The sequence below is a fragment of the Barbus barbus genome (genome assembly GCF_936440315.1).
Source record: "Barbus barbus genome assembly, chromosome: 33".
Taxonomy (NCBI): domain Eukaryota; kingdom Metazoa; phylum Chordata; class Actinopteri; order Cypriniformes; family Cyprinidae; genus Barbus; species Barbus barbus.
Window position 1 is genome coordinate 11,749,515 of NC_136761.1, and position 19,045 is coordinate 11,768,559.

Sequence of the window (19,045 nt, forward strand, 5' to 3'; positions counted from 1 at the left end):
TCTCTATGTTTATACATGTTTATGTATTTTTTTAAACATGTTTAATAATTTATTTAATATCAACATGTATTGACAGGTTTTTAGGATGGATATACATATACATGACACAAATATAAAAAAATGCATACATAAACATTAAAATTTGTATGGCAAGATATACAGTTCCTTCTCAAAAAATTAGCATATTGTGATAAAGTTCATTATTTTCTGTAATGTACTGATAAACATTAGACTTTTATATATTTTAGATTCATTACAACACAACTGAAGTAGTTCAAGCCTTTTATTGTTTTAATATTGATGATTTTGGCATACAGCTCATGAAAACCCAAAATTCCTATCTCAAAAAATTAGCATATTTCATCCGACCAATAAAAGAAAAGTGTTTTTAATACAAAAAAAGTCAACCTTCAAATAATTATGTTCAGTTATGCACTCAATACTTGGTCGGGAATCCTTTTGCAGAAATGACTGCTTCAATGCGGCGTGGCATGGAGGCAATCAGCCTGTGGCACTGCTGAGGTGTTATGGAGGCCCAGGATGCTTCGATAGCGGCCTTAAGCTCATCCAGAGTGTTGGGTCTTGCGTCTCTCAACTCTCTCTTCACAATATCCCACTGATTCTCTATGGGGTTCAGGTCAGGAGAGTTGGCAGGCCAATTGAGCACAGTAATACCATGGTCAGTAAACCATTTACCAGTGGTTTTGGCACTGTGAGCAGGTGCCAGGTCGTGCTGAAAAATGAAATCTTCATCTCCATAAAGCTTTTCAGCAGATGGAAGCATGAAGTGCTCCAAAATCTCCTGATAGCTAGCTGCATTGACCCTGCCCTTGATAAAACACAGTGGACCAACACCAGCATCACTGACTGTGGGTACTTGACACTGGACTTCAGGCATTTTGGCATTTCCCTCTCCCCAGTCTTCCTCCAGACTCTGGCACCTTGATTTCCGAATGACATGCAAAATTTGCTTTCATCCGAAAAAAGTACTTTGGACCACTGAGCAACAGTCCAGTGCTGCTTCTCTGTAGCCCAGGTCAGGCGCTTCTGCCGCTGTTTCTGGTTCAAAAGTGGCTTGACCTGAGGAATGCGGCACCTGTAGCCCATTTCCTGCACACGCCTGTACACGGTGGCTCTGGATGTTTCTACTCCAGACTCAGTCCACTGCTTCCGCAGGTCCCCCAAGGTCTGGAATCGGTCCTTCTCCACAATCTTCCTCAGGGTCCGGTCACCTCTTCTCGTTGTGCTGCGTTTTCTGCCACACTTTTTCCTTCCCACAGACTTCCCACTTAGGTGCCTTGATACAGCACTCTGGGAACAGCCTATTCGTTCAGAAATTTCTTTGTGTCTTACCCTCTTGCTTGAGGGTGTCAATGATGGCCTTCTGGACAGCAGTCAGGTCGGCAGTCTTACCCATGATTGCGGTTTTGAGTAATGAACCAGGCTGGGAGTTTTTAAAAACCTCAGGAATCTTTTGCAGGTGTTTAGAGTTAATTAGTTGATTCAGATGATTAGGTTAATAGCTCGTTTAGAGAACCTTTTCATGATATGCTAATTTTTTGAGATAGGAATTTTGGGTTTTCATGAGCTGTATGCCAAAATCGTCAATATTAAAACAATAAAAGGCTTGAACTACTTCAGTTGTGTTGTAATGAATCTAAAATATATGAAAGTCTAATGTTTATCAGTACATTACAGAAAATAATGAACTTTATCACAATATGCTAATTTTTTGAGAAGGACCTGTATATGTTAATAAATGGAATTGTTCCGATTTCTAATGATAATATTTCATATATGCATATTTAATATATATACATATATTATAGCTGTATATGGGATACACTATTTTTTCTAAAAGTCATTGTTTCTAAATCTTTATAAATATAAAGTTGTTGCATTTTGAGAAAACGTTATAGATTAAAGAATGCAATATTTATTAATGACAGGTTGATCGCGTCTCAACAGACGTTTTATCTTTAAACCACATCTTATCAAATTATAGAAGATTATCATTCATTTAAACAGATGAAAAACGGTTGATTACTGGTTGAAAGTTCAGTGCTCTGGTGACGTACTTCATAGATCCAGATGTGTGCTGTAAGCATTGCGCTCTGTAAAACTCTTCGCATTGGTAGACCATTGAGAAGGACAGCAGGTATTACAACAAGCTTACTTATAAATGTGCATTTGTTTTGCTTCTCTCAATCTCTAAAACAGGGTTATTAGTTTGTGTCCTTCATGGATCCAGCATGTTTTGTTTTGTCTGTGGGAACTTTGAAACGGAAATACTATGGGTTGTAGTCTTTTTTTATTACCTCTGTAAAACTGGGTTTGTTGAATTTACTCAGTTTACAGCAAATGGCTCAACACAACAGACATGAGTAAACCAACTTCAGTGACGTTTGCGCTAAAAGACTATGTATCCTCATTATATGTTCAGTAGTGTTCTCAAATGTGTCATATAATCAGTGTTTATCAGTAGCCTAAATGTTTTAAGGATTGAGACTAAACGCAAAGTTGTCTGTAACGAGGGAGATATGCTATAGGTATGCAGTAGGGGAGCGTTTAATAAGAACAGCATTGCTAAAATCCATCTTGTTGATATTGAGCCAAAAATCCATTTAAATGTGTTTTAATAGCAATGACTGGCTTCAATGAGCAATTACTGTGATTAGAGCCTGCTGTTTCTCTGTGGATTGTCTTAAAAGTTCTTAAATGAGCCTGGAATGATCCTTAATGGTCTTAAGGTAGAGTTGGTAATGCAAATCAGTCTCTTGGTATATTAGACAAAAAGGGAATAAAATATATTTATTAAAATAATATACTTAAACTAAAAATCTTTTCTCCAAAAAAAAAAAAAAAAAAAAAAAAAAATTGATGAGCATTTCAATTAATGAACATTTGCTCTAAAATGTATGGCCTAAGAATTGGGAATTAATTCCAATCTCAATTCTATTATAGTTTTTATTAATATTTTGAATTACTAATTTACTAATTTTGATGATTTTTGTTATTTTTAATGTATGTCTATATCATTTATATAGTCATTTTTATATTTCAGTTTTTGTTTAGTTATTTTAAGACATTAAGTTAAACTAAACAAAATTTGAAATTATGCCTTTTCAGGTAGCAGGAAAAATTAACATTGATTTTATTTATGTTTTTAGTCTTAGTTTTATTTAACTATAACAACCCTGTCCCAATCTAATGATATTCAAGAATGCAATTTGCTCTTCCAGGTTGATATGTTAAAAAATGTCAAACATCAGGTCCCAACTATCCATATATATATATATATATATACGTTTTTCCAGATGTTGTGAATAGCTCTCACTGTGTGTTGGTGAACACTCTTAACCACAAAATTTCTATGGTATGCAGTCAGCCAATATCTCTGACTATTTGCGGTCCCAGAATCCCCAGACTCTAAGGTTTAGCTCTTAAGTGTGTATGGATGTTTGGCAGCAAACCCTGTGGTAAACCACCGCAGAAAATGCATTAATTATTATATTTAACCTTGTGATACCTGCTGTTTGGTATTGCAGAAGTTATTTGTTTTAACCCTTGTGTGTGTGTGTAGAAGGTGTTTTGACCTCATAGAAGGTGAAGTAGAGTCATCTATTCCTCTCTGTGGACATCAGATGAGCTGTGGAGGATAATACTCTGTCAACAGGTGGAGGAAAACAGAAAACGATACCATCCTGTGTGGTAGAATAATTGTCCAGTATATTTAGTAACTTTGCTATGCTTGATAGATTGTCAGCTGTTGTCTGTCTAAGATTTATTCTGACTGTTTATTGGACACTCGGTTCAAGATATTTTAAGCCTATCGAAGACATCTGAAACGTATGAAAGTTCTTATTTCTTGTTCATCATGGGCATAATAATGGCTAATTTTTGAAAAAAATCTGTCAAAGATTTGGATACTTGATAGAATCTTCTCATGGCATAAATACTTTTGTAGATATATGTATATAAATTGTGACTACACATGAATTTCTTTAAGATCTTTATATATACACTGACACAAACATACTGACTGAAAATAATGATAACTTGCAGTTTAGTAAGTGAGTCAGATGTTGATTCGCTAACCGATAAGATTTAGTTCAGTAAAAACTGCAGTCTGTAACGTTTTTGGTTAAAAATTATCCAAAATCAATTTTTGGGCAAGCACATAGCAAACCAGTATTCAACGCAATCTCCTTACCTTAGCCCAATTCCCAACAGTAAGCTTGTAACAATGTTTTTTAATTTGAGTGGTACTGGTAGGTTTTCAAGGGAAATATAAGCATGCCGCCGTTTGTCTTTGCATTATTCATTACGTCACATCTGTAAACATAAAGAAGCAGTCCCAGCTAGGCTGAATCGCATGTGAGGATGCTGCAGGTGGTGGATCATTAATAGCCCTTTTCTCAGCAGCTGGAATAATTAAACTTATCATTTTGATGGCAGAGGTCCATACACCAATTTTCTGACAGCTGGAGATTCACCAGTAGTCTACAGGTAACGCTAATACACAATACATACACGTAGTCACGCAATGCTGATGTTGTTAACATTAACATTTTGAGAACAAAGTATAACAACAATAATAATTTGCATGGTTTGAAGTGATATGAGGCAAGCAATCATTAGATTTAATCACCATTGCTAGTGCAATGTATTGTAATACTTTTTTTTCCCTCAGTTGGTCATAACAAAAGTGGCAGACATGTTACTTACTTGTTCAGATGACATTTTCTGGAGAACATTTATTACACTCATCTGTACTGAGGAGCCGTGTCGATGCACAACCCACGTAAAGATGATAAGTCCGCAAATAACTGGAATTGCAAGTTTCAAAGAGAGATGGCAACAAAGAGGCAAAACTTACAGACTGTAGCTTTAAGGATTTAAACCAGTCATCCTTATGGACTAATTATTAACAAACAGTAGTCTTGATGTATGTTTTTACATCATTAAATAAAACTGGCTCATAAGATTCATTTATTTGTGAATCAGACTATATTGTTCACACTGTATATGTTTCATTCACTAAAACGAACTGTCTCAAAAGAGTAATTTGTTTGCGATTCGAACAACAATGGTTGTGTTTTATGTGTTTATGTCACTGAAATAAACAGCTCGTAAGAGTCAAAGTTTGTTAATCAGACTACTCTGGTTGTATATGTTATTACTGACTAGACGAATTGGCTCGTAGGAATCATTTGTTCATGAATCAAGCTACACTGGTGATTTGCTAAAAGAAACTAGCTCAAGAGAGTTATTTGTTTGTGAATCAGACCATATTTGTCGCACTATATGTTTGTTTATACGTGCGACGACAGCTCAACAGAAAGACCATTTTTTTGTAGTACACAGACTTTTCACAGCACACAGATTGCAAAATCACATTAATTCAGGTAAATATTATAGTAAACCAAAGGAGTAGCACTTATGTGTTTAAGTGAGAACTGATCCAGTCCTCCTTACAGGTGCCCATGTGGTAAAATATTTAAAACGTCATTGTTTTTTATGTAATATCACAATATGATTTCTTTTTGACTTGCAATGTATGTTTGCACAATATATTTTGATTGTGTATATTATAAAAATTTTTGTATGGTGTTAGGTATTTTCATAAAATAAAACTTTTCAAAAGTGGATTTATGGTCTTCTGATGGTGATTTTGGGGATGATGGTGTTTATAATATGTCTCACATGTCAGCGTTGAGCACATACCCTCAGGGCCTCCTGCAGGCCTTGCTGGACAATTAGACCAACGCAACACCCCCTCCTATTCCCCGGCACCCCTCCTGAACCAAATATCCCGCTGTCCTCACCCCCTCTCCACTCTTTAAGGACCAGACCTCCATCAGCGCACAGGCTGTATCAGATGACCTCATTACCCTGGCCTCTCCTCTAAGGATTCAGCTACTGCTAACTGTCCATCAGCAGTTCACCATTTACAGCCCCAACTGTGAGACAGATTGCGCCATTGCGCTTTGCGCTGAGCAAAACAATAAAACATGATGGTATTCATCCTTTTAGGATGTTTGCTTCTGCTCATTTTAGACGGAGAGGCTCACTTCAAAATCTCGTGTGTTATTCGGCAAGCACCCACAATGCAGTTTAACCAGGAACTAAATGTGCAGTAATCACTTTAAATGAGCTCACAATCATTTTAAAGAGTCTGGATTTGAATATTTTCTTCAGTTAATGGAGTGCTGAAACAACAATCCATATATATTCACTCTGAGAGATTGAGCAAGTTCATTCAGTAAAACATCCATTAGACTAATGGTGAGTCTTTTTGAACAAGAGGTTCACGAGAGTCTTTTGTTCATGAATTAGACTTCACTGGTCACGCTGGATGTTTTGTACTCACTTAAAACAGCTTATAAGATTCTTTTTTTGTGAATCTACACTGGTTGGACTGTATGTTCTTAATTTAATAAGAATAACTGCCTCATATGAATCATTGATTCATGACGCAAACTACACTGGTGATGCTGTATGTGTCAGTCATTAGTTAATCACTGTTAAATCAGGAAGAGAATGTATGCAATTCATTTAGTGAACTCCTGCTTTGGCGTTTAGTTTCAGGTTGGACAAAATTCAAAATCTGGATTTTGCCCATTTCCAAGGCAGTTCAACATGTCTTTGAGATTTGGAAATTATGCATTGCTGTTCCTTCAAAGTAGCTTGTTTTTGCAATTTTTCTGAAAAGGAAAAAAAATTGCTTTGAAATATAAAGTGAATAAAAATAAAGTAAATAAAACAGGTCAGTGGAATTTAGTTGCCATTGCATCTTTCTCTCTCTCTCAAAAAAAAGGTACAAAAGCTATTATTAGGGAGGTGCCCTTTCAAAAGGTACATATTTGTACCTTATTTACCCCTAAAAGGTGCATATTAAATTGTAAATTAAATATACAGATTAGTACTTGAAGTGTACAAATTAGTACCTAAATGAAACATTTTAGTACCTTTTGAAAGGCTGCTGCTGCAATGACAGCTTAGTGTTGAGCAAAGATCAAATCAAATACTTCTGGGGGGTCCTTCAACAGCCATTGAGATGAATGCTAACCGATAACTTTCTCCAGGTATAATAGAAGCCTTTGATGCTAACCAGCCAAACCTTGACTCCTTGTATGGAAGAAAGCAGGAAGAGCAGATGTCTTCCTGATTTGAGCATGCTGTCTTCATTGATTAAAAAACATAAAGAGCTGACAGAAAGTGAGCAAAACATGAAAACAGACAGATCCGGATCAGTGGATTTGAGCAGCGTCTTAATTGAATACAGCGGAAAGAGCAGACAAGCTCATCATCAGAACATGCAGTCTTCATTAAATCAGTAAAAGCAAGAACGGATTTCCTCAGAACAACTAAATGAGCATCTGATGAAATCATATGGTACTTTAAATGATTCTTAAATCACTCATTGATATGTCTAATTGGTGTGACTTGCCAGGAGAAGTTGTCAAAAAAACAGTTGGTGCAGATTTGAACAGGCTTTTGGGCTTTGGCTTGGCTGTCTTTCATTAATGTGCCATGTTTTCATAAGGGCTTCCAAGTGGTTGCCATGTGCCCGAGACCCAGACTTTTCTATTACACAAATAAAACATAAAAAATTAACAAAAATAACTAACCTGCAGTTCAAATGCTGTTTGCTTTATCAGATATAATAAACACAAGCAAAAACTGCTCTGTGTGACCAACTTAATTTATTAATTTATTTAACTTTATTGAACTTAATTTAACTTTAAATTGGATTTACGTCAATTACATTGCAATGTGTAGAATTATTATAAAATCAAATATAATAAACACATGAAGAATTTATATATTGGCTTCAACAGATTCACAAGTTTATTAAATGAAACATCCTTTTGACTGATTCAAAGCGTAACGGCGGTATTTTTGAATGATTCAAGGACAGGTTCATTTGTTTCTGAATAGAGTTATACTGATTTCGCTGTATGTTTTTGAATCACTAAAAAGAACTGAAGTAATTTGTTCATAAATTGGGCTACACAGTTTGCGCTGTATGTTTTTGATTCACTGTAAACAATCAGTTCATAAGAGTCATTTGTTCATTAATCAGATTACACTGGTTGAGCTGTATGTTACGGAGTTTGGCTTGTGTTTTCTTGCCATTACTTCGTGGCACATATCCTTTTATCTCATCTCCTTAAATTCAGACTGCAACTTATTTCCTTGAGGCTGTAAATTCAGCAGTTGGTTTTGATTCAGTTTAGTCTTGACTGACAGGCAGTGCAGTTCAGTCCAGCTGGCCCCTGTTTACGTCATTGCCGGAATGCCAAGGTCACTATCAGGCCTCAGTTGCTCCTTGTTTGGACTATGTTAAATTGATTGTCCGGATCAAGATAGAGTGTGTTTCAACCACTGCAAGGAAGAATCTCATTTCTAATTTTAGCGTATAGCAATGTTGATTCCCCTCAGCGGCTTGAGACTGCACCCGGTTAAACATCAGGGCATTAAACCCATCTCACGCTGACTGGTGCTGGAAATGAGTGTGGATCGTCACCTCCAGGGTTAGAGGGATGTATCTGGAACAGTCACGAAACGGATTATGAAGTCTGAGACCCCACAGCCGTCAGTCCCTGAGGGAGATTAAAAGATCCAAAGGTGGCGGGCCGGACAGGAATCTGACACAGAAGGGGAATGATGGGGGGGGGTCTGTGCTGGTTTTCGCAGCATGAGATGTTAGGAATTAACGTATGCCGTGACGTTACGAACATCCTCCTCTTCCTACTGGGTATCAGTTCTTTGACTGCTTCTCCTGTGACTGATGGACAGTGTAGCACCTGGTGTAAATATATAAATGAGCTCAGTTTAGTATAGTGCCTGTGGTTGCTGACAGCTATAGGGGATAAAAATATGTTAAGCACTCACTGGATTTAACACTGACTGCATGTAATGAAAGATTAATCTATATCTGAACCGTTCCAACATAACTTCCCTTTCTTTACCAAAAGTGGTACATAAATAAATGGTTCTTAGCATTTAATATCTGTGCAGTGAATACGAGCGCCATCCTCATTTTTTCGTGGAAAGGCACTGATAATAGAATAAAATCTTTTTAAAAACTCTGCCAACTAAAGCTGTCAGGAATACTATTCTTATTATTGCTGCAGAATATAATATGTATTTTGGGAAAACTATGCAGATATTGTGTATGCCTAGAAAACATTTGCTAAAATGTGCAATATGCAGCGGAAAATAGTTAATTTTTTCCCCACATCTTGGCTGATTTATTTGACCGAATTGTATTGAATTATTATTACTTAATTATTTTTGTATTGGTTAGAATTGAATTATTTATTTTATTATTTAAATTATTCTTAATGAATTATTATATTATATTTGATTATTATTTTTTTTAATTATACAAATTTGAATGATACTATTTTAAATAGTTATTTTTGTGTAGTTTGTCCTGTTTAACATACTACTTTAAAAAAAAGATAGTTTGTATTTCATATTATGCTAATATTTCATCTGATCTTATCCTAATAATACCTATTTATTAGAAAAAGGAAAAACTAAACAAAACAAAACAAAAACAAAAATGCACCTTATTTGCATTACATGTACTATTTTTGAATGACCACACATTTACACATACCCATTTGAGTGTTTTTTTTTTTTTGGCTGTCTTGCGGACTTTACAGGATTATTTGTCTACTGAGTAACATGTTAGATGAAAACCAAAGAGCTTTGGTGTTTGAAATGCTTGTTCCTCCAAAAACCGCAGCCTTCTTGCCACCCACTCTGTCTTAAGATCTCTCAGAGTACAACAGGCCAATCGGTAAATTACTCACAGCGAAAATGTTTATAAATGAAGCGCTAGCAGTTTGTTAGTCATTTTTTAAAATAGTATTCTGTCATAGTAACAGTTTCGTAAACCATTCAAGCATTTTTCTCAATTGAAGGATGCATTTAAAGACTTGCCACAGGGCCAGATGTCATAAACTATTGCTAAACTTTTATACAGATTGATTTGATTCCTGACTCACAAAATGAAATGATCAACTGATTATTTCTGCATGAACAGAGTTGATTCTCTGATTTTCTGCTGAATTTTCCTAATGCTGAAACACATTATGGGATTGTATGAAAGCTGTAACGGGACTGTAAATGCTGCTCAATGCTCTGCAAGCCTTGTGAATCCACCAGTCCGGTCGTTTTGACACTGATAAGCTCATACCACACAGAACGGTGCATCCTGTCTCCTTGCGTGTGACCAGAAAGCACTTTTAACATCCAGGAAAACAGTCTTTCGTGAGCAGTGCGTTTATAGGCTACCAAGGTAAGCGTGAGAGGGAAAGTGTTGTGTGTGATCCTCTTTTTGCATGCATCCACTACACGCACGCAGAGATGAGGACTATATTGAGATGTTTCTGTCTGAGTTGATAATTGCCACTTGGTGTGGTAGTTAGATAAAGAATGTGTAGAATGCTGGACCAAAACACTCAGGCCACCTAGTTAGTTTCAATTTTAGTTTGTTACTTTATATTTAAATCTTTTATGCAGTGATTTATCTTAGTGATTTACAGAAATGCATTTTTTTACCAAAACAAAAAAGTTTTAGTATAGGCAAAAACTGAAAATAAACTTACTTTAACAATAAATTAAACAATCAAATTTATTTAATAAACATCCAAATAAAACTGAATTGAATACAGTAATTTTTATATCAACATTGATTTTTAATGACATGTTTCTCCAATTGAATTTTTAAATATAAACTTTTAAATGGTGGATGCATAAAAAACTTGCTTTCATGACATTTATTCAAACATAAATAAAGACATCACTAACATGTAAAATAAAAATATAATAAATATGAAATGTAGTGTATATATTTAGCAAAATGCTCCTCAAGTAATTTTTTTCCAGATTAATAATGAGCTATGGACATTTAATGGCTTTTGAAAGTAGCTTCACGTGACATTGTTTACATTGTTGTAATGGTGTCTTTCTGCAGTTGAAAGATTGAATGAGCGACATGTACTTTTTGTATTTTGTATTGTATCTTTTCTTTTAATGTATTCATATACAAACGTACATTCATGTTTATTTTGTGCTATAACTACTAGTAAAGAGAAAGAGATGATTGGTTCCCGTGCACTCTGTGCTGCTGCTTGAACTTCAGGTGGCTAAAGAAATCTGTCACACCACTTTAAAAAGCACCAAAATGACATTTGTTGTTAGAAATTGTTCTGAATTTGGAAGATTCGACTTTGTTTCATATCAAAAGCACAAAGCTTATTGTGATTATTGAATTGCAGGCATGCTACAAGTGGGCTAATGTTTAGTTTTGTTCACATATTAACAATAACATCATATATCTATCTTGGGTTTTAAATCAATCTACATCAGAGAAGCGCAAATGAAATGTCACTGTTTCGCCAATGATTTCGGCTCTCCCAAACTATTTCAGCCAAAACTGAAAATACATTTTTTTGAAAAGTTTTTTTTTTGCAGCAATATTTTTGGTTGCCACGATCACAGCAGATGTTTTATTTGTGTTTTAAATGTTACTATTATTATTAAATCAGAAGTCAGTTACGCTTCATTTAAGCATCAATTTAGTCTCAGATGTTTCTCTCAAAATTTGAGTCATAACAATAAACGTCAAGAAGACAACTGTTTAGCAATTAAATGAATAATTTGGTCTTGGAAGAATTAGATGAAAAATGTTGTCCATATTGAACTTATTGAACATATTGATATCTTGGCATGTTATCTCAGAAACATTTCCATTTGCTCTTCATTTAATCAAGTTTAAAGTATTTGAAAGTGCTTTAGCTTGACATATGAACTTCAAAGATTCAGAGTGCTAAAAACACAAACTGTGCTATATTTAATAACTCAAATTTAATTACTCAAACTCTGCTGTTCTCTGATAAGTTGTGGTCAACATTTGGGTGTGAGGACAGAAAAGCGTGTGCTGTGATGATTAGTCAAAGTAGGCGAATAATGGTCCTAGATGTCAGCATGTCCATTGACGGCCTAGTATGCCTAGACAAGTGGACTTGATCCTAGGTGAGATTGGACATGACCTGACATAAGAGGCAGCATACCATAGTTATATAACTGAGTTATATAACATGATTGGAAATTCAAATAGCTGTTCAGAAATTCCTAAGAACATCTTTCAGTTTGGTTGTAATAGTTGTTAGAGATTGGTGTTCTCTGGGTTTCGTCCATCTCTGCAACTTTTGCTTGATGGTTTCAGTTTGATGCATATGGCATCCAAAGAAATTTACATTGGTGGGTGGTGATGGCGCAGTGGATAAGACACATGCCTTTGGTGTGAGAGACCCTGGTTTGAATCCACTGTGAGACACCAATGTGTCCCTGAGCAAGATACTTAACCCCTAGTTGCTCCAGAGGCGTGCGACCTCTGACATATATAGCAATTGTAAGTCGCTTTGGATAAAAGCGTCAGCTAAATGAATAAAGATGTATATCATTGCATTTGATGTATATCAGTTCATGCATTTCCTGGGAATGGAATCCATGATCTTGGTGTTACCATTGCCATGCTGAACAGGAATGCTAGGTGCTTGCCTAATATTCTGCACAAGAAGTGTTCACTAAAGCCATCTTCAGATGTGAAAAGCTAGTAGCACTGAAGTTGCCGTGGCATGTAGCAGCTGGGAATTATGGTACAAGCTGTTCTCATACCATCTCTTACTTAACCTTTCCTCCTTCTCTCTCTCTTTTGCTGTCTCACTTTTTTTTCCTCGACCTATTTTTGTACATAACCAGTCAAAAGTTTGGTATAATTAAGGCTTAATGTTTTTGAAAAAAAGTCTCTGCTCACCAAGGCTGCATTTATTTGATCAAAAATACAGCAAAAACAGTAATACTGTGAAATATTACCTTAACCCCAAAGGAAAATGTTTAAAATTTTTAGATTAACCCTCTGGTATTGTTCACACTTGTGTTGATCGGGGTGAAAACTGACCGAACACCCAAATGTACCTTTTTTTATTTTCGGTAAAATCAATGTAATATATTTTTGTTCCATAATATTTTTTTATTTTTTATTTTGTATGTTGAGAGGATTTCATGGTACTAATTAATATTTATGCAATAATTGTGATCAATATTTTCCCATTGAAAATAATTTTCTAAGATTTTGATATTGCTTTTCAATTATGGCTGTATTTCATGTTAAAATAGAGACAGTGCCTTTAAAATCCAATTTTTGAAGTCAGATTAGTGCCATCTGGTAAAAAAAAAGAAAAACATCTGCAATTCCATGGTTTAGCCACTAGATTCCTATATAGCTCTATAAAAGGCATATAACTCTCTAGTGGTTTTTAGGCATAAAGACTTATTTTTCTTAAGTTGTGGATCTGGATATATATTTAGACATTCTCATAAGACAACTTACTACAGTCAAACCTGAACACAGCGAAAGGCATTTTGTTACACATCAAAATTCAACAAAAATGTAACAAAAATGAACAGGAATGCTTTATCTGATTTCAACTTCTTATTTGAGTCTTCTGGCTCAATTTTGCCATATTGTTACAGCCACACCAGTTCAATTGTCTGTGTATAATAGTGTGTTGTGTGTGTGCGTCTGTGAATGTGTGTGAGTGTGTGTGTGTGTCTGTTTTGTACTCTTGATGTTTTAGTGTGTAACCCCTTCCTTGGTGTCTGTGTTTTGACTGCATTTTTGGCCGAATTATTGATTTTATTTCATGCATTGGGTGGACTATGTCTATTTTGCACTCTTGAGTGTCATATTTTATAGTGTCACCCCTTTATTGCTGTGCACTCTTTTTCTGCATCGTGAATGATTTGTAGATTGTACACACAAAATTATTTTAGCGTATTTCCCATTCATTTCCAATGAGCGAACAACACAAAAGTGTGGCTATTTTTTTTTGTGGTCACATAGTGACTGCCATAAAAGTCACCAAGTTTGGTACCATTCCGATGAAGTAGCGATTTTGAAAAATTCTAAACTTTTTTTTTTCCGGTCTAAAATGACCGAACAGCACCAGAGGGTTAAATAGAATTATTTTAATTATAGCTACTTATTTTGGTCACATTTTATTTTAAAGTCCAATTCTCAGTATTAACAAACGATTAACTACGACTTTTGCTTCAATAAACTCCTAATTTGCTGCTTATTAAAAGTTAGTAAGGTAATTGTTAAGTTTAGGTATTGGGATTAGGGATGTAGAATATGGTTAAACAGAATATGTGCTTTATTAGTACTAATAAACAGCCAATATGTTAATAATAGGCATGCTAAGCAACTAGTTAATAGTGAGAATTAGTGTTACCTTTTATTTCTTATGTATTTTATTTATGAGGTTATGAGTGTCTCCAAAGGGAGGTTTTGTCAGCCCCCCCCTTTCGACCATATGGCTAAGCATGTACATGCACATACACCAAGTCCAAGGTCATCCTGTCAATTTGGGTGTGGGGACAGCTGTCCTACACTCATTGAGGACAGAGTTTGGCTTCCTCTCAAGACAGTTTTGAACTGCGGCCCCTTACAGAGGTCAGCAAACTCTCACGCCACTGACAGAGTCTCTTCAACAGCTGATCAAATGTTTTACATTGAAATCGTGTTTTTCCACACACACAAAAAAGTTATTTTTAAAAATGTGATTTTGGTGTGCAATATCTCATTATATGTATCTATAGAGTGGGCTCCAAAATTCTGAGCTGAGTAGATTATTTCAAAATTTATAATATATTTTTTTTCATTACCACACACACTCAGAACTTGTTAAACCATGAAGACCATAAAAATACTTTGACATAACATTTCATACAGATTGCTCACCCTGTATTTATGGCGGCATCAGTAAGCCATGTTGTTTAGCCTGGCACTTCCTTTATGTTGTCCCATGGCAGAGGGGGGTTTAGTTGTCCAGACATTATTTAAATATACACAGGGAATGTATTAAATTACCAACAAAGTGTGACTTCGTCGTCTCTGTGTGAATTCCGCAGTGAAATGTCCTGCGTTTCTGTCATACACATCCACTCACTGTGCTGGGAAAGCTCAATCAGCTTGACCCTGTGCACTCATGCTTCATGTTTACAGGCTTCCTGTACGGCGGCTTTACCTTAATCAGCGGCCGTGTTTTGATACTGCCTGAAAGGCCGCAGTTGTGGCCGGAGAGGTTAATGAGGATCAGGCAATGGAGGTTTTCCAGAGGACTTTCTCACGTGTCAGCAGCTGTATAGTGTCACACCAACATATGATGATGTATGAAATCTCCAATGCACCATATAGAGGGGGATCCAACTCTCCAATTCTTTTTTTTTGGTGTAATAAAAGAGCTTGGCATGGAATTTGTTGGGGTTCTAAATATATATGTACTCCTATACTTAACATGGCTGCATTTATTAGATAAAAAAAATTATTGATGTGATGGGAAAGCTACATTTTCAGCAGCCAGTACTCCAGTCTTCAGTGTCAGTTGTGCTGCTTAATATCTTTTGAAATCCGTACATATAAATCTGTTAATAAATAACTATAAAAATTGTTATTTAAGAATTCATTAGGAGTGTCAGGTCTTATTTTGTGCACTTTTTGCATAAATATGCTTTAAATTTTAGAGTTTACAATTACATATGTATGTATATGGTTTTAAGAATTGTTTGATTGGCAGTGTGGGCCTCAGGAAACAATTCTCTCTGTAAATTTGTGTCAGACAGGAGGTACCAGCTCATAAAACCCTGAGCTTACAGCCTCTAGCATCCTACACACATAAACACACACACAAACACACATTGTGCAATACCCCTGCAGAGATCCTCTGCCCTCAATAGACAGGATCCCTGCCCCAAAAGGAGGAAGTTGTGAGCTCATTAAAGTTAGAAGTTAATGATGTGGTTCTTCAGGCCATTGCTAGGGGGCTCAGACGAATAAGCAGTAATTCAAAATATGTCTTTCAAATCCAACATTACACTTTTATATCATTTGGAGAGCTCTTTTCTTGTGATCTGGTAATTAGCAGAGAACATTTAAGTGCGTGTTGCATTATTATATTTGATTTGGAGTATTTGGTTGTTATTTTGGATGATGTGAATTTGTGATGTGAAAAAAACCTGTTTATTCCTTTTTGTTTATAATTCATGCCTACAAAATCTCCTCCATCTAAATGCTTGACTGCTTCACATTAAGTCTTTTCTATGAGGCATGACTTGGCCCTGATATTTGCCAAGTTTACACTCAGCATGTTGGCCTATACGTTTAGCTCCAGTAAACATGCTGTTATGTGCTGGCACATGCCATCGTCTTGGTTATTTGAATTGCATGCATCTTGCATAGATGATATCCCTTGCTTTTGAAGTAACAGTTGAATCAAATAAATCTAGTGGTTTGTTGCAGTGTCTCAGATCAAATTGAGAGGATCATAGTCCATTAACTGGTGGGTTGTGCTGGTATCATTGCTCCGTGGCCTGTGCGTGTGGCCAGATGACTGCAGATGATAATCTCTCTGATGGACAATACATTAGTTCCAGCTGTTTGTCAGCTCTGCTGCATCAGTAACACACTGCCTTTTAGTGTCTCATGTTTGTAATATTCAGCATTCACACGGCAAAAATGACAGGACAGGACTTACAAAGGGGTCTGGAGCCAGTGGCATAAACATAGTCACTATGTTAAGACTGTCTTAAGAATCGGTTTGACCAAATAACATCTATAAGTATTAATTTTCGTATTCACATTAGACAAATTTATATTTTTATGTAACTGATTTTAAAAAGTTATTACCAGTCTTTTAGAAAAAAATAGATGAATAACTTGTGTTTTGTTCTCAAATGAATCATTGTTTTTAAGGAGTCGGTTGAGTGAATGATTCAGTGAGTCACTCATACTGTTGAATTCAGAACTGCATAGAACCTTGTTATTTCTATTCTATGAGAATCCAACAGCAGTCACTTGTTTAGTTCCTGAATGAATTAGTGGCTTTGAGGGAATCGACTGGCTGAATGAGTCAGTGACTCCATCATAAAGAAAGACACGTACTGGCATATTAATATAATTTTAATAAAGAGACCAACTAACAGGTGTATAAATAAGTAGCCTATCTATAATAAAATCTATAATAAATATGAATATGAAATATATTTACATTAAATATATTTCTGTTATAGTGTATATTCTTTATTAATATTTTATTTGTTTAATATATATATATATATATACACTTTAAATATATAAAAAATAAAATACAATATACAATACAATAAATAAAAATACATTTCAATAAGTGATTAACAAGCAATAAAACAGGTGAAGACTTACATAGATTTACTGCATGTACAAATTAAGTTATTGACTTAATTTAGTTTTTGCAACAGCAACCACTCAGAACTCTTTAACAACTGCAAAGCAACACTCTATCAACCACACTGAAAATGTGAAGATCTAGTCATAAATAGCATTTACAATTTGCAGATTGTTACAAATACTAGAAAATCAATGTGCATTAAAAGATCAAAAAACATTTCAACAGGTTTGTGTGTAATAAATAATGCTTGATTTTAAGTCATGTAAGCGTTTCAGCTGTTTTCAGACTGCTGATGTGGTACTATCAGGCTTCATTAATATCTAAACTACTGATACCTGTCCTCCTTCTGCTCTTTAAAAGCACTACATGTCTTTATTTGGGAATGTGAACGCCGTGGCCTTTTCTGTCGTTCTATTTGGAAGCATGTGTGAGTGTTTTATGCTGTTTGATGCCATTTCTTCTCTCACTCTGCATACCTGTGCACATCCACTGACAGGTGATTGACAGGTCATTTCATCAATGTGGCACATGTGCTTGATGCTTGTCTGATTGACACGGTCAGACATTACCCCCGTGCTCCGTGCCGCCTCCTTTACAGACCCAAGGTCAGTGTATAAAGACAACAGAGGTCTTGAGTGGTCGTAAGGTGATGACACCCCCTTTTTTCATTTTTAAAAACGTGCTGTTTTTGAGGTGGAAGGAGCAGGTTTATCAGATGGTGTAGACAGATGCTCACTGCTCATAATCAACCCCACTAACATCTGACCTCACAGCTGGACTAGGCAGACCACTGGATCAAGAGCCTGATGTGTGTGTGTGTGTGTGTCTGTGTGTGCATGAAAGAAAGAGTAAAAAAAAAAAAGAGTACTGTTGTTAATAGGAGTGAGGGAAAAATCAGTTCACATATGAATCACGAGTCTATCGATTGCAAATCAATTCACAAATTGCAAAAATTGATTTTGGTAACTAACAATATAGTGCTTGCAAAAACAAATTCATATATCCTCTAACTGAGGCTAAATCACTAAATAATGCAACAGAATATATATTATATTTTTCAACTCCAAACGATCGGCCACCATTCAAAACCAGCTGATAATAACTTTCATTCGATATGTCTCTCAGCTTGGAGCTCAAATAAACAGATAAGATTTTAACGATGCAGAAGACATGCGTCTTTATATTTTTCTTTTAATTTTACTTAAAGAAAATTCAAAGATTATAATTGAATATAATATCAGATCTTATGCATATATGAAATAGAAATTATATATTTAGTCCCACCCCTAGTTGTTAGTAATCAGACCAATAGAGCAAGTGAGGCAAAGCAAACGCACACCTATAGAGGTGCAAGTTGGAGGAAAATATATATATGAAGAGTTCAGATGCAAAAGCCTCTAAGTGCCATCTGAAACCTTCTTCTAAAATGAGCATTTTTATCAGGCTCCTACCATTTATGTTCAGTTATTTCACTTTAATTGCACAGAAAAGGACCTATACTATGCCATCAGAGTAAAATTACTGAACCTAAACATAGCAGCCTGATAAAAATGACGGCACTTAGAGGCTTTTGTATCTGAGCTCTTCATATATGAACCAATTAGAGGAGAACAACTGCACACTCACTTAAGCATTGGCTATTTATTAACCAATGTTTCAGCTAGTAACTTGTTAGTAACTAATTAACTTGCATTTCAAACACAATATTCAAATAAATCTAGATCAAAACAGTTTGCACATTCTCTCTGCAT